Source organism: Ovis aries, chromosome 2, assembly GCF_016772045.2.
Source record: "Ovis aries strain OAR_USU_Benz2616 breed Rambouillet chromosome 2, ARS-UI_Ramb_v3.0, whole genome shotgun sequence".
In the NCBI taxonomy this organism is placed as follows: domain Eukaryota; kingdom Metazoa; phylum Chordata; class Mammalia; order Artiodactyla; family Bovidae; genus Ovis; species Ovis aries.
In genome coordinates, this window is record NC_056055.1 from 146,300,844 (window position 1) to 146,315,202 (window position 14,359).

A 14,359-nucleotide genomic window follows, 5' to 3' on the forward strand; every position below is an offset into this window, starting at 1 on the left:
TTCAATGCCAAGGTTATATTGGCAGCTTGTGATATGGAGTTATGAAATTCTTGTCCAAAGCAGACATACATGCTTCACATCTGATGCTTAGAGACACCATTAAAAAAAAAAACAAAAACCCTCTGGATTCTCATGTCAAGGCTAAACCATTTCAAAAGTACAATAATAAACATGCAAGTGGGAGAAAAGATAAAAAGGGATAAGTGACTTTGGTATTTCTTCAGTTTCTGGCATCCTAAACAGAAATCCTCACTTACACATCTCAGTGTTATGATATACGACGTAGACAGTCTAGTTGAACCTAGAAATTGTGAATGAGCAAGTGACCTTTCTGTAATTGTGTAGAAATATTATCTTTTTTTAAGTCTTGTGTTCCTGTTTCAAATCAGCTGTGGTGATCTACTTAAATTGTCTATCCTGTTTTATAGATTTATACAGCAAGGAATAAAAATATTTTATTAAATATGCGTGTGAACTGTAGAATTTTGGGAATTTTCTCCACCTTTCAAAAAATTGTAAAGATATATGGTGATAAAATCTGATATATCTGAGTAGAATATACCTCTCGAAATAACAGTTGAGAAAAGTGAAAAATAAAACATCTCAATTAAACTGTTGTTACACTTTTATTTTAAAAAGTAAAACTTTATCTTCAGATGGTTTTAGATTTATAGAAAAGTTGCAAGATGGTACAGAAAGCTCCTATGTGACCTACATGCTGTTTCCTATGTTATCAACATCTTATATTAGTATGCTGTATTTGTTAGAATTAATAAACCAATATTGATACATTATTGTTAACCAAAGTCCATACTTTCTACAGAGATTCTTTTAGAACAGTTTAATATATACAAAATTATTATGAAGGAGTACAGAGTGTTCTTATAGACCCCACACTGCATTTTCCCTGTTATTGACATCTTACGTAAGTATGGTAACATTTGTCACAGTGAATGAGCCAATACTGATGCTCAGTGTTTTCAGTATTTGAAAAGTTCACACTTCATTCAGATTTTCTCAGTTTCCCCGTAATGTCCTTTTTCTCTTTCACGATCCCATCTAGGACACCACATTACATTTAGTTCTCACATCTCTATAGGCTCCACTGGGTTGTGACAGTCTCTCAAACATTCCTTGTTTTTAATGACCCTGACAATTTTGAGGATTATTGATCAGGTAGTTTTATAGATTGCCCCTCAGTTGAGATTTTTCTGATATTTTATCATGATTAGACTGGGTCTCTGAGTTCTGGGGGAGAAGACCACTGAGATAAAGTAAAATTATATTCACGTATATCAAAGGTATATGTGAGCTCCCAGCATTGATGTTACCCTTGGTCACCTGGCTGAGGTAGTATTTGTCAGGTTTTGTCACTGTAAACCTACTCCTTTTTTCCCCTTCGTTCTCACACTGTTCTCTTTGGAAAATTACTTGTACGGTCTGTACTTATTGAGAGGAGCAATTATGTTCTACCTTCTAAGGACAGAGTATCCCAATTATTTGCAGTTCTTCTATACAGAAGAATTTATTCTTTATTTTTTCACAAAATTTTTTACTTACATTGGCATTTTAGAAATACAGTTAAACAAATAGCATAGCCCTTACTTAAATATTTATTAGGAAGAGTTGACCACATGGTCTACTAGTCCAGCATTCTGTGGTGGTTATTGTTCAGTTGGTAAGTCATGTCCAGCTCTCTGCGACCCCATGGACTGCCAGGCTTCTCTGTCGTTTGTTATCTCCTGGAGATTGCTCAAATTCATGTCCTTGAGTTGGTGATGCCATCTAACCATCTTATCCTCTGCTATTCCCTTCTTGTTCGTATTAATTGGAAATGTCCAGTATTCCCAGGAGGGCATGACATCCTCCCTGGGTATGCACTTAACTTCATCTCTGGATTATGGTGTCTGTCACATCTCTTCTAAAATCTTTCTGTTTCCTTTGTTTAACACCACATCTTAGTGATAATGGATTACAGTAGTCTATAATCTTCTGGGTAAAGCAGGAAATATTTGGATTTGTTCTAATTGCATCTCCCTGAACATTTATTAGCAACAACCACAGCAGCAACAACAACAGTAAATAGTTGAATGATTTGTTGAATGAGCCCCATTATGCTAAGTGTTTGATATATACTGAAGCCTAACATTTGTATAAGTTATCATTTATTTTCCTAATTTTAAAGAGTAGGTAACCTTCAGCATATTAAATAATTTGACCAAGGTCACACAACTGGCAAATGACAAAATTGAAATCTAAAGTAAGAAATATAAGATTTTTCAAAATTGTAAGTTACCGACTACCTTTTAAGGTCTCAACTTACTGTATCACTTGTGGTATTAAAGACTCCAAGGATTTCCCCTCTCTGTCTGGTTGACTGACTTTTTGAGTATGCTGTTACATTTGCACCATTCCTGCACTTTGATGGCTTAAGTTTTTTTCTGTAATAATAATATCATGTGTGAGTCCAGTAATATCATGTGTGAAATGCAGTGATAGGAACTTTTTAGTGATTTGTTGCATATGCATTTGTGTTTCATCATTGGGATTAACATCATGTCTGCTCGTTGTTATTCTGTTCTTCCAATAGATTCCTTGATGCCTATAATTTTATTAACATTTTGACAAGAGTATCCATTAATCCATACCCTCAACTAACTGCCACTGACCACCTAAATATATTATGTGGGGATGCAAGCTGAAAAAGATTAACGTCTTAAGTAAAACTATAGATGGATGGAAATAATGTATATATCAATACATTGCAAGGACAGAAAGTGGTAAAAATTATGAAAATTAGTATAAAGAGTTCAGGAAAAAGATTCATTATGAAGAGGAATATCAGAAAGGACCTCTTGAAGGAGGTAACATTTTCCTTACGTCTTAAACAACTGGCAAGATTTGCAAACATGTATGGATGTGAATGGGACTTATCCAACAGCTCAGAGGTAAAGAATCCGCCTGTAGTGCTGGAGCCATAGGAGATACAGGTTCGATCCCTGTGTTGGGAAGATCCCCTGGAACTCCAGTATTCCTGGAGAATACTGGAAACCCAGAGAATCCCATGGACAGAGGAGCCTAGTGGGCTACAGCCCATAGAGTCACAAAGAGTTGGACAGGACTGAAGCGACTTAGCAGGCAGACGTGCATGAACATGAGCACAGTATAAAGTAGCATTGATCACCAAGACTCTCTTTTCTTCTCCTCCTTTTAGTCTCTCAGACTCCTTTAGGTGCTCATTATCTTCTCCCTGCCATTTAAATATAAAACAGTTGACTTCTGTCTGCGTTCTCTTCTCTGTGTCTTGTATATACACTCTATAGCTTCAGCTGTCAGTCACATGCTGAAAACTCCAGACTTTTCTGTTGTAAGAAGGCGGACCCTTTCCAGGGCCCGAAACCGGGCTCTTGTCTAACACTCGGAAATGAATTGTCCGAGGAGACACAGGTGCTGACAAAGCAAGAGATTTTACTGGGAAAGGGCACCCGGGTGGAGAGCAGTAGGGTAAGGGAACCCAGAACTGCTCTGCCACGTGGCTCACAGTCTCGGGTTTTATGGTGATGGGATTAGTTTCCAGGTGGTCTTTGGCCAATCATTCTAATTCAGAGTGGTGGCACACGCCACCACTAATTCCTGGAGGCACACGCATTGCTCAACCAAGATGGATGCTAGTGAGAGGGATTCTGGGAAGTGGACAGACACGAGGTGTCTCCTTTAGACCTTTCCCGAACTCTTCCGGTTGGTGGTGGCTTATTAGTTTCGTATTCCTTATCAGGATCTCCTGTCATAAAACAACTCATGCAAATGATTACTATGGTGCCTGGCCAGGGTGGGTGGTTTCAATCAGTGTGCTTCCCCTAACATTTCTATTCACCTGCCTACAAAATATCCCAACAGGCATCTCAAACTCAGTGTGTCAAAAATAAACCCTGCTCATTTTCTTTGATATGTAATAATACCTAGAATAACTTACTTTTGAGTCAATCTTTTCTGGGTTCGAGTACAGCTTCTATCACATACTATCTGAGAGATTCTGGGCAAGTTAGTAAACCAGTCTAAGCCTCATGGTTTTTTTTTTTTTTTTTTTTTTTACAGTAAGACAGATAGTAATTGTGCCTGCTTTGTTTAGATATTATAAAAATCAAAGAGATGATGAATGTCTAAGCTCTCAGGGTTAGTTGTTATTACCATTATTCACACAATTGTAGTAAAGAATGCCATCACCCACTTGATCACCCAAACGCCCAACAGCAGCCACCACCAGTGAAACTCTCTGATGTCAGCTTCCAGCGGCCACCACCAGTGAGACTCTCTGATGTCAGCTTCCAGCGGCCACCACCAGTGAGACTCTCTGATGTCAGCTTCCAGCAGCCACCACCAGTGAGACTCTCTGATGTCAGCTTCCAGCAGCCACCACCAGTGAGACTCTGATGTCAGCTTCCACTGGTGCAGTCAGTTCTGTCAGCAGAACGTCTCTTCTCGATATATCTCTTTTCTACCTTCTTCTCTGTCCCTACTTTCTACTTACTTAGTCCAGGCCTTAGTCCTACAATTATGATGAATGACAGCTGAATTATTGCTGTTGATTATATTTTGCTTTAATACTTTGTGTTGTTGCTAAACTACTGTTTCTAATATGCAAATCTGATTTTTCTTCTCCGCTTTCATCAGTGACTCTGTATTCTCTTTAGCATGATCTAGTCTCTGCAAAACCTCCTGAATTACCTCTAGTAAACTCACTTTTGTACTGATTATATACCTACCATAATTTAACATTTCCACTAGTATCAGACTGAGCTCTAAATATATCTTTCTTCATTTATCTTATCCCATTGTTTGTTGTTTCTAAACTAGATCCTACCTATGTCAAAATAACTCCCACTGATTGCATGGGGGACCCGGTTTTCAGACATATTTTTGGAAAGAATACTTGCTTAGGGTTCTCCTTCATCTGATACAGAATTCAAAAATAAATTTATGTTTGATGGACAGAGCTAGCAAAGATGCCTGGTATCTACTTAATTTGTCCTGTCACCAGGTACACACAATTACCCATTTATTAAGAAATAAAATGTAAGACTAAAAGCATTTAATTTTAATTGCCTCTGATGTGCACCATATTGTCACTTTTACTGGCTCACTATGGCTGCCCAGCTAGAATTTCTCTTTCATGCAAACAACAGGACTAAATTGAATTACATAAAAAGAAGCTACACACTGACTCCCAGCAGTATGTTTTGACAAAACATTTTGTCTCCTTAAATGATTTCAGATGCTGCAGTCAAAAGCCTTGACTGCAAGTAATGGGTTCATAAAACCTATCTTAAAAAAATTTTTACCTGACAGTAATGCTGTGCAAATATCTGCACTTCTAGTTCACCTTTTCCTCTTGTTTACATCAAGATTTTAATAGAATGACTGTCACAGAACAACCACTAAAGGCCACTGTTTGATAAGCTGCTGTAAAAACACACTGTTTAAAATGAGAATTTCCTTCCTAAATTCAGTCATCATGAAGGGTGATGGTGCTGGTGGTTAAAAAAATAGTGAAGAAACATGTTTTCATGGAAGACCTCAATAAAATTCTGAGTTAAGTGACATTCTAAATAGCAGTGACTTTCAGAGTCTAAAGTTTGAGTTGTTAAAGCAGCATCTGGCAAAAAATACTGCACATAGTAGTTTCTCAATAAATATATTCCTTCAGTAATAATGACACCTGTTCTTTAAAAACATTGCTTCATAGAGTCTGAATTTACTCTATGATATTTAACTCTATCAAATAAAACATAATTTCCATAATAAAATTGCATTCATATTTTAAAGATTTAAATATATACTTCTTTGCTTATTTATTCTTAAATCCATGCTGATGAAACAAATAAGATCATAATAATGAATTTAAGGTTTATTTAGTGCCTAAATGTATGTCTTGCAAGGTGTTAAACACTTTGTATAAATTTTCTTTTTAACCTTATCAGTCTGATGAGATAGATACTGTTTATAAAGAATCTATAAGAAGCTGTTTTATTTCTTAGAATTAATTTTTTCCATTAAGTAAAAATGTTATCTAATTATAATACCACAATATCAGAGTAATATATGGGAAACATTCAGTATCTTCACAGAATTACTTTACTCTTTTTTTTTTTAACTTCTCAACAACATGTTTGGACTATGGCCTTATTTCTCATTGGGACATATTTCAACGCCTGATTTTTTTTATTTTTAATAAACTCTGCAACTTCTTTTAATATCTCAAATTCAGCTTCAGTTTTAACAAGGTGAATTCCACACCTGTTTTAGTTTGGCTTTTCAGTTCTGTGAAATAAACAGCAAAAGTGTTAGCATTATCTACTTTTTAAGAACTTAAAATTATCATTTTAAATATCAAGCACCATAGTTACTATCACAGTATGAATTTGAAAATGCCAAAAATTAATTGTAGACGCTCATATATTTTGTCAGGATTGGATAGTTCCTTTTTTTTTTCTACCTTCAAAATTGTGCTAAATCCTATTCATTTCAATCTCTGTTCTTCAGTCCAACCTTTTTTCCCAAAGGCATTTGTTTCTTTGCAGGAGTTCCCAGAATGGTGTCAAATACGAATTGGTTCTAAATGACATTCTCTTTCTTAGCAAACCACTTCTACACTGTTAAAGAACTTTTGTAGTGTAAGATTATTGATACTATTTTAGTTCTCTTCTATTCTAAGTAAAATATCTCATGTACTCTCTTGCTCATTTTATTTCGTCAGTGTCTATAATTTGAAAATAGGAAGGAAATTAGATTTTGTCCTACAGTGAGATGGTATTTGGGGGAATTATAACATCCCTTGTGATATTAAAGATTTACTGATTTACTCTATCGAAGAAGGGATGGCAGTCCATTTTGTACCCATCTTATTCCATAATATTGCCATTAGTATGTATTCCAAATCTATGCTACTTTTACAAAGTCTCTAGGAAGGGCCTCTATGAATCAGCATGTGTAAATCCTTGAATCTTGAGATTGAGACAGCATTTAAGATGTGCATCCCTAAAACTATTTCGCTATTCACAGCACATCATTTCTTCACCACAGGGAGAAACTTCAGAAAATATTGAATTCAACACTCTCATAGCAGTATTTGTTTACTCTCTTGCTTAGGAAAAATGTTTTAGCGCCTCTCACACTTATGACATTTCTAAGAATGGAAGAACCATAGTATTAGAACTGAAGTATATCTTAAATATGGTTTAGTTATTCAGAAGGACAAAATGTGACTCTGATGTTCATCCACTTGGAAAACTCAGGGGGCAAATAAATAGAAGGACCCAGATGGAGTCTCCGGTTCATACCTGGTCATCTTTACCCCTGGACTCTAGATGCAATTAATGCAAAAGCATCCCTTTCCCCTTCCCCCAGTCTCTTACCAAGACTAGGAACTCTTATCTTTTGTAATACTTTACTTTCCTATTTACTCCAGGTCAAGTGCTCTCATAGAAAAAGAATCTGTGAGGATCAAGGGATTGAACATTAAGCAAAGACAATTGTATTGTTTTGACATGCCTGGGGCTTTGTAACCTTGAGTAAATTATGTAGTTGCTTTAAACCACAGTTTGTCCATCTCTAAAATTAAGATAATTATATTTATTCATAGCTAGTTTGAGGAATTTATGTGCTAATTCATGGGATGCATTTATCCCAGCATATAGAAACCTTCTGAGTCAGAATGATTGGCTAAAGACAACCCAGAAACTAACCCCATCGCCATAAAACCTGAGACTGCAAGCCATATGGCAGAGCTGTTCTCCTGGGTTCCCTTACCCTACTTCTCTCCACCTGGGTGCCCTTTCCCAATAAAATCTCTTGCTTTGTCAGCACATGTATCTCCCCGGACAATTCATTTCCGAGTGTTAGACAAGAGCCCAGTTTTGGGCCCTGGAAAGGGTCCCCCTTCCTGCAACACTTCTAGATTTGTTACACTGTGTCTGGTCAGTTGGTATGGGCAGAAGTGAAGGTGAGTGGTTTCTTGATATGCAATTTATTGTGTCTCAAAGTCAGTAATTTATAGGTTTCTATTTAATATTCTTAATTTTTAAATAAACATTTTATTTAATTATAGTATTACTGCAAAAGGGTAAATTGTATGTTTTGCATACAATTTTTCATAAAAATATCTTGTTACTACCATATATCAAGAAATAGGACATAAGTGAGTGCCTGCGGGCTTTCTTTGTCACTGTTCTCCTAATTACCATTGACTAATTTGCCTATTTTAAAACTTTCTGTGAATGCAGTTTCTGTGAATGGAATTTGTGTCTGGTTTGTGTTTATAAGATTAATTTATGTTGCTAAGTATATCAGTATATGTTTATACTCATGACATGGAAATGTCACAAATTATATATCACTCTAAAGGTGATGTATGGTTGTTATTATGACTAAAGCTAATAATGTCCACTATTGGTGTCTTCTAGTGTATTTTTCATTTCAGTTATAGTCATCAATTATGTTTGTTTGTTTTCCATATTTTCTAATTCTTTGTTAAAAAATTACAACAAATTATGTAAAAATTGCCCCGTGCCTCCATTCTTACCCCAAGTTCTTTGATCATCTTTTTATCATTACTCTAAACTCTTTCTCAGGTAGATTTCTTGTCTCCTATTGCCAGTTCTTCTGGGGTTTTATCTTGTTCCTTCTTGTGTAATATATTCCTCTCTCATCTTGTTTTGTCTAAATTGCTATTTTTAAGTATGTGGTAGATTAGTTACGTTTTCTCCTGGAGAAGTAGCCCTCTGTAAGAGATGTCCTATGTATTCCAACAGTGCACTCTTATTGCCATCCAAGTGCCAAGGCCAGCTAGTCCCAGAGTAGTATCTAACCTGCATTTGTGAATTCTGTATATAGATTGTGGGAACACTGTTTTCTTGCCTCTGGTGTCTGTCCTGTATTGGACAAAGTTGGTCTAGAGGTTTCTGCAGGCTTTCTGGCAGGAGAGACTGGTGCCTGCCCACTAGTGGATGGAGATAGGTGTCGGCCCTCTGGCAGACAGGGCCATTTCTAGGGATGTATCTAGTGGGAGCTGTGGGCTTAGGAAATCGTTGGGCAGTCTATCTGCTGATAGGTCCACATGTATTCCCACTCAGTTCTTTAGCCTGAGGCATTCCAGCACTGGAGCCTAGAGGCTGTTGGATGAGGCCAAGTCTTGGGGCTAATGATCCAAGCATGATATCAGCCCCCACGAGAGATGCAGATGAATATTCCCAGATATGTTCACCACCAGCATCTTTGTCCCCAGAGAGAGCCACAGCTGCTCCCTGCCTCCCCAAGAGACCTTCCAAGATGAGCAGGAAGGTCTGGCCTAGTCTGTTATGAAATTACTGCTTTTCCTCTTTGTCCTGGGGCTTCCCAGGTGGCTCAGCTTCCCTTGTAGCTCAGTTGGTAAAGAATCTGCCCATAATGCAGGAGACCTAGGTTTGATCCCTGGGTTGGGAAGATTCTCTGGAGAAGGAAATCACAACCCACTGCAGTATTCTTGCCTGGAATATCCCATGGACAGAGAAGCCTGCAGGCTACAGTCCATGGGGTTGTAAGAGTCGGACACGACTTAGCAACTAAAACACCACCCTTAGCTCTGGTGTGAATAAGATTTTGTGTGTGCCTTTGAGGGCAATCTCTATTTCCCCCAGTCCTGTGGGGCTCCTGCAATCAAGCCCCACTGGCCTTAAAGTGAAATGGTCTGGGGGCTTCTATTCCCAGTGCTGGACCTGCAGACTGGGGTCCTGACATGGGGCTCAAAGTTCTTACTGTGGCAGGAGAACCTCTGTAATATAATTATTCTCCAATTTGTGGATTGTGCATCTGAGAATTATGGGATCTGACTATATGGTGAGTCCACTCTTCCTCAGTTCAGTTCAGTTCAGTCACTCAGTCATGTCCAACTCTTTGAGACCCCATGAATCGTAGCATGCCAGGCCTCCCTGTCCATCACCATCTCCCAGAGTTTACTCAAACTAACGTCCATCGAGTCAGTGATGCCATCCAGCCATCTCATCCTCGTTCGTCCCCTTTTCCTCCTGCCTCAAATCCCTTCTAGCATCAGAGTCTTTTCCAATAAGTCAACTCTTCACATGAGGTGGCCAAAGTACTGGAGTTTCAACTTTAGCATCATTCCTTCCAAAGAACACCCAGGGCTGATCTCCTTTAGAATGGACTGGTTGGATCTCCTTGCAGTCCAAGGGACTCTCAAGAATCTTCTCCAACACTGCAGTTCAAAAGCATCAATTCTTCAGTGCTCAGCTTTCTTCACAGTCCAACTCTCGCATCCATACCAGTCTTGTTTTCATTTCTTCTTTGTGTCTCTAGTTGTAGAAGATCTTTTCTGATAGGTTTCAGGCTTTTTCAATGATGGTTGTTCTGCAGATTGTTGTGATTTCTGTGTGCTCATGAGCTTAGGGTTTTTCTTTTCTACCATCTCAACTGTTTTCCCTTATGCTATTCATTTACCTAGTGTAGTACATTTTATTTTTTATATGCCTGAAATCTAATTGGTTGTGATACATTATGTTCTTATATATCACCGGATTTGATTTAGGATTTTTTATTTAGGATTTTTGCCTCTATGTTATAAAAAAGTTGGATTGTGATTTTCATTTCTTATTGTATATATTCATTTCTATTGCTATTCACTTGAAAAGAATATATACTCTCTTGGATTCAGTGATCTATACATGTAAATTAGATTAAAGTTATTAATCATGTTTTTCAGATCTAGATTTTTATAGATTTTATAGATCTATATTTCTATAGATAAATTTTGGGGTGCTTATTTTGCCATTGTAAATATGATTATCTTTCGCTATAACTATGGATTTTTCTATCTAGCTTTGTCAATTTCTTTATAAATTGTGAGAAGATGAGATGTTATTGGAGGGATATAAATTCAGAATAGTTATATATTCCTGGGTGATTAGCTCCTTTACCTTTATTAATTTCTCCCTAGTTGTGCTAATACTTATTTTCTTAAAATTTCTTCTATATGATATTAATGTATCATCAATAGCTTGCTTTCAATCAGTTGAACATGATAAATCTTTTTTCCATCATTTTACATCTAATTTTTCTATATTCTTATTATAATTGAGTTTTCTTTCTGTGTTCTTACTAAAGCTGAGTTTTCAGTAAGGACTCTGAGTTTAACTTTTTAACTTGTCAAACAATATTAGTGTTTTAATTGAAGTAGTTTGTTTACAATTAAGGGTTTATACCCATTGTCTTCTATTTCCCACCTGTTCTTTATTCTTTTTCTCTCACTTTTATTTTTCTGACTAATCATGCATTGTTATTTTATCCCAACCCATCAATTTATCATGTTTACCCTTTTATTAACATTAATTACTTAAAAATCGAGACACATATATTTGCCTTTTTAGCCTCTAACATAAATTAGTACCTTTATCACTTTATAGTTACTGTGATGATCTTAAAATTCTAGAACTTCTTTTACTCTTGCATAGGGTAAGTCAGTTATTAACAAAAAAAAAAATCTCAACACAGAATCTCAATAGCATACAAAATAACAAGTGCTTTTTTTTCCATCCATCTTCAGGGTCTCAGGGGAGCTTGCTCCCATTTCTGGCGGTTGACTAGGGCCTGGCTGAGCTAGACTATGCTGGGCTAAAAGACTTCAAGTGTACTAACCTGGCTTCAATATGCATATGCTCCATGTGTGTTCTTTCTGAAGTCCACACTGAGAGGGCAGCATCTGTATGGGGGAAGCACAGGTACCTTTTAGATGACTTCTTGCATTGCCTCTGCTAGTATTCCAAAGGTAAAGTAAGTCATATAGCTGAGCCAAAAGTCAGGAGTACAGGAAATACACTATGTCTGTGTATGTGAGAGAGAGATTAAAAGTTATATGGTTAAAATGTGAAATCTGTGAGTGGGCAAATAATTCAACCTACCACAATCCCTCTCCATAAAGATTCCTTTAAAAAAAAACACACATTTTTTTTTTCCAGACTCCTAAGAAAACAAATGTATATATGGACCTCAGTATAAGAAACAATAACATAACTGGCTTTCTCTTTTCTCACAGATGGATTATGGTAGATATAGGAGGTTTGTGGTGGCAAGATGGTAGAATTTAGTTCAAGAATATTTTTAACTAGATTTCTTTTGTTTGAGATTCCTGTGGAAGGTGAGAATATAGTATTGTACATTTCCCCTATTTAAACCTAAGTGGTGAAATCCTTAAATCTGAATAACATTCCAAATCTGTCTTTATGGATTGCTTTCTGAGTCTTCAGAGAATGGTTATTTTAATGTGCTATATTAAAAGAGAGAGGAATTTGGAAGTAATAGAAAAGGCCTTGGTGTATTTAGGGGATATGGGGTTTGGAGAAGAGGAGAGACCAGGGTTTAGGGGAACATAAGAGTGAAGGCTAGAACTGAGTGAATTATTCTCAGAGATGCAAAAGAAACACAATAAGCAATTTTGCCTGATGAAAGTGTAGCTTCTTTAGAATCATCATGACCATATTTTTGAGTGATATTAAATTGTCCACTAGCAAATGTTTATACTTGAAATGTTGCAAGATTCTTTATGTATCTGCTTTAAGACTGTATGAGAACTCAGATTTTGAAAATCAATTTTCCATTGACTATAATTAAACTATTAGAATTTCCTTTTCTATTTCTGTTGATATTTCATTGGCATTAATTCCCATCACTTTAGTTTTAAAGTTTCTCTTAAACTCCCCTTCTCTGTTAAATAAGTTAACAATATACAAACCAACACTTTTGAAACCACTTACAAGGAGTAGTTGTTTTCTAAGGAGGAATAAGAACCTTTTTATTTTTTCCCTTATCAAGAGCTACTGGCCATTGGGACAACTACATATGAAAAGCAACTATTTACATTTTAAAAATGCATAAAATAAAAAAATGAAATTCAATTTCTTATTGTCACAATCAAGATATGTTATTAATTTTATTTTACCTTATACAAGCCCTGTGTATCAATGTAAATTAGAGACAGAGAAAGCAGTAAAAACCCAGAGAAAGATGAGGAAGGAAAGATAGAAGCCCTATCAAGAAAAGACAAGGAAGCAGATATAGAAACAAAGGGAACCCTCCTACACTGTTGGTGGGAATGCAAACTAGTACAGCCACTATGGAGAACAGTGTGGAGATTCCTTAAAAAATTGCAAATAGAACTACCTTATGACCCAGCAATCCCACTGCTGGGCATACACACCGAGGAAACCAGAATGGAAAGAGACACATGTACCCCAATGTTCATCGCAGCACTGTTTATAATAGCCAGGACATGGAAACAACCTAGATGTCCATCAGCAGATGAATGGATAAGAAAGCTGTGGTACATATACACAATGGAGTATTACTCAGCCGTTAAAAAGAATTCATTTGAATCAGTTCTGATGAGATGGATGAAACTGGAGCCAATTATACAGAGTGAAGTAAGCCAGAAAGAAAAACACCAATACAGTATACTAACACATATATATGGAATTTAGGAAGATGGCAATGACGACCCTGTATGCAAGACAGGGAAAGAGACACAGATGTGTATAACGGACTTTTGGACTCAGAGGGAGAGGGAGAGGGTGGGATGATTTGGGAGAATGGCATTCTAACATGTATACTATCATGTAAGAATTGAATCGCCAGTCTATGTCTGACGCAGGGTGCAGCATGCTTGGGGCTGGTGCATGGGGATGACCCAGAGAGATGTTATGGGGAGGGGAGGTGGGAGGGGGGTTCATGTTTGGGAACGCATGTAAGAATTAAAGATTTTAAAATTAAAAAAAAAAAAAAAGAAACAATGAAATTGAGTATACTGAGCTGTAGTGTTAGAGAAGACTCTTGAGAGTCCCTTGGACTGCAAGGAGATCCAACCAGTCCATTCTGAAGGAGATCAGCCCTGGGATTTCTTTGGAGGGAATGATGCTGAAGCTGAAACTCCAGTACTTTGGCCACCTCATGCAAAGAGTTGACTCATTGGAAAAGACTCTGGTGCTGGGATTGGGGGCAGGAGGAGAAGGGGATGACAGAGGATGAGATGGCTGGATGGCATCACTGACTCGATGGACGTGAGTCTGAGTGAACTCTGGGAGTTGGTGATGGACAGGGAAGCCTGGCATGCTGTGATTCATGGGGTCACAAACAGTTGGATATGACTGAGTGGCTGAACTGAACTGAGCATGAAGGAGAAATCAAAATTTTGACCAGTGTGAGAGATAAGAGAACTCATAAAGAATTTAAAAAGCAAAAAGGATTGAAAAGGAAAATGATAGATAAAAGGACACAGAGTGTTGGTAATTCATAAGTAGTTGTTCCAGTGAGAAAATGTCTT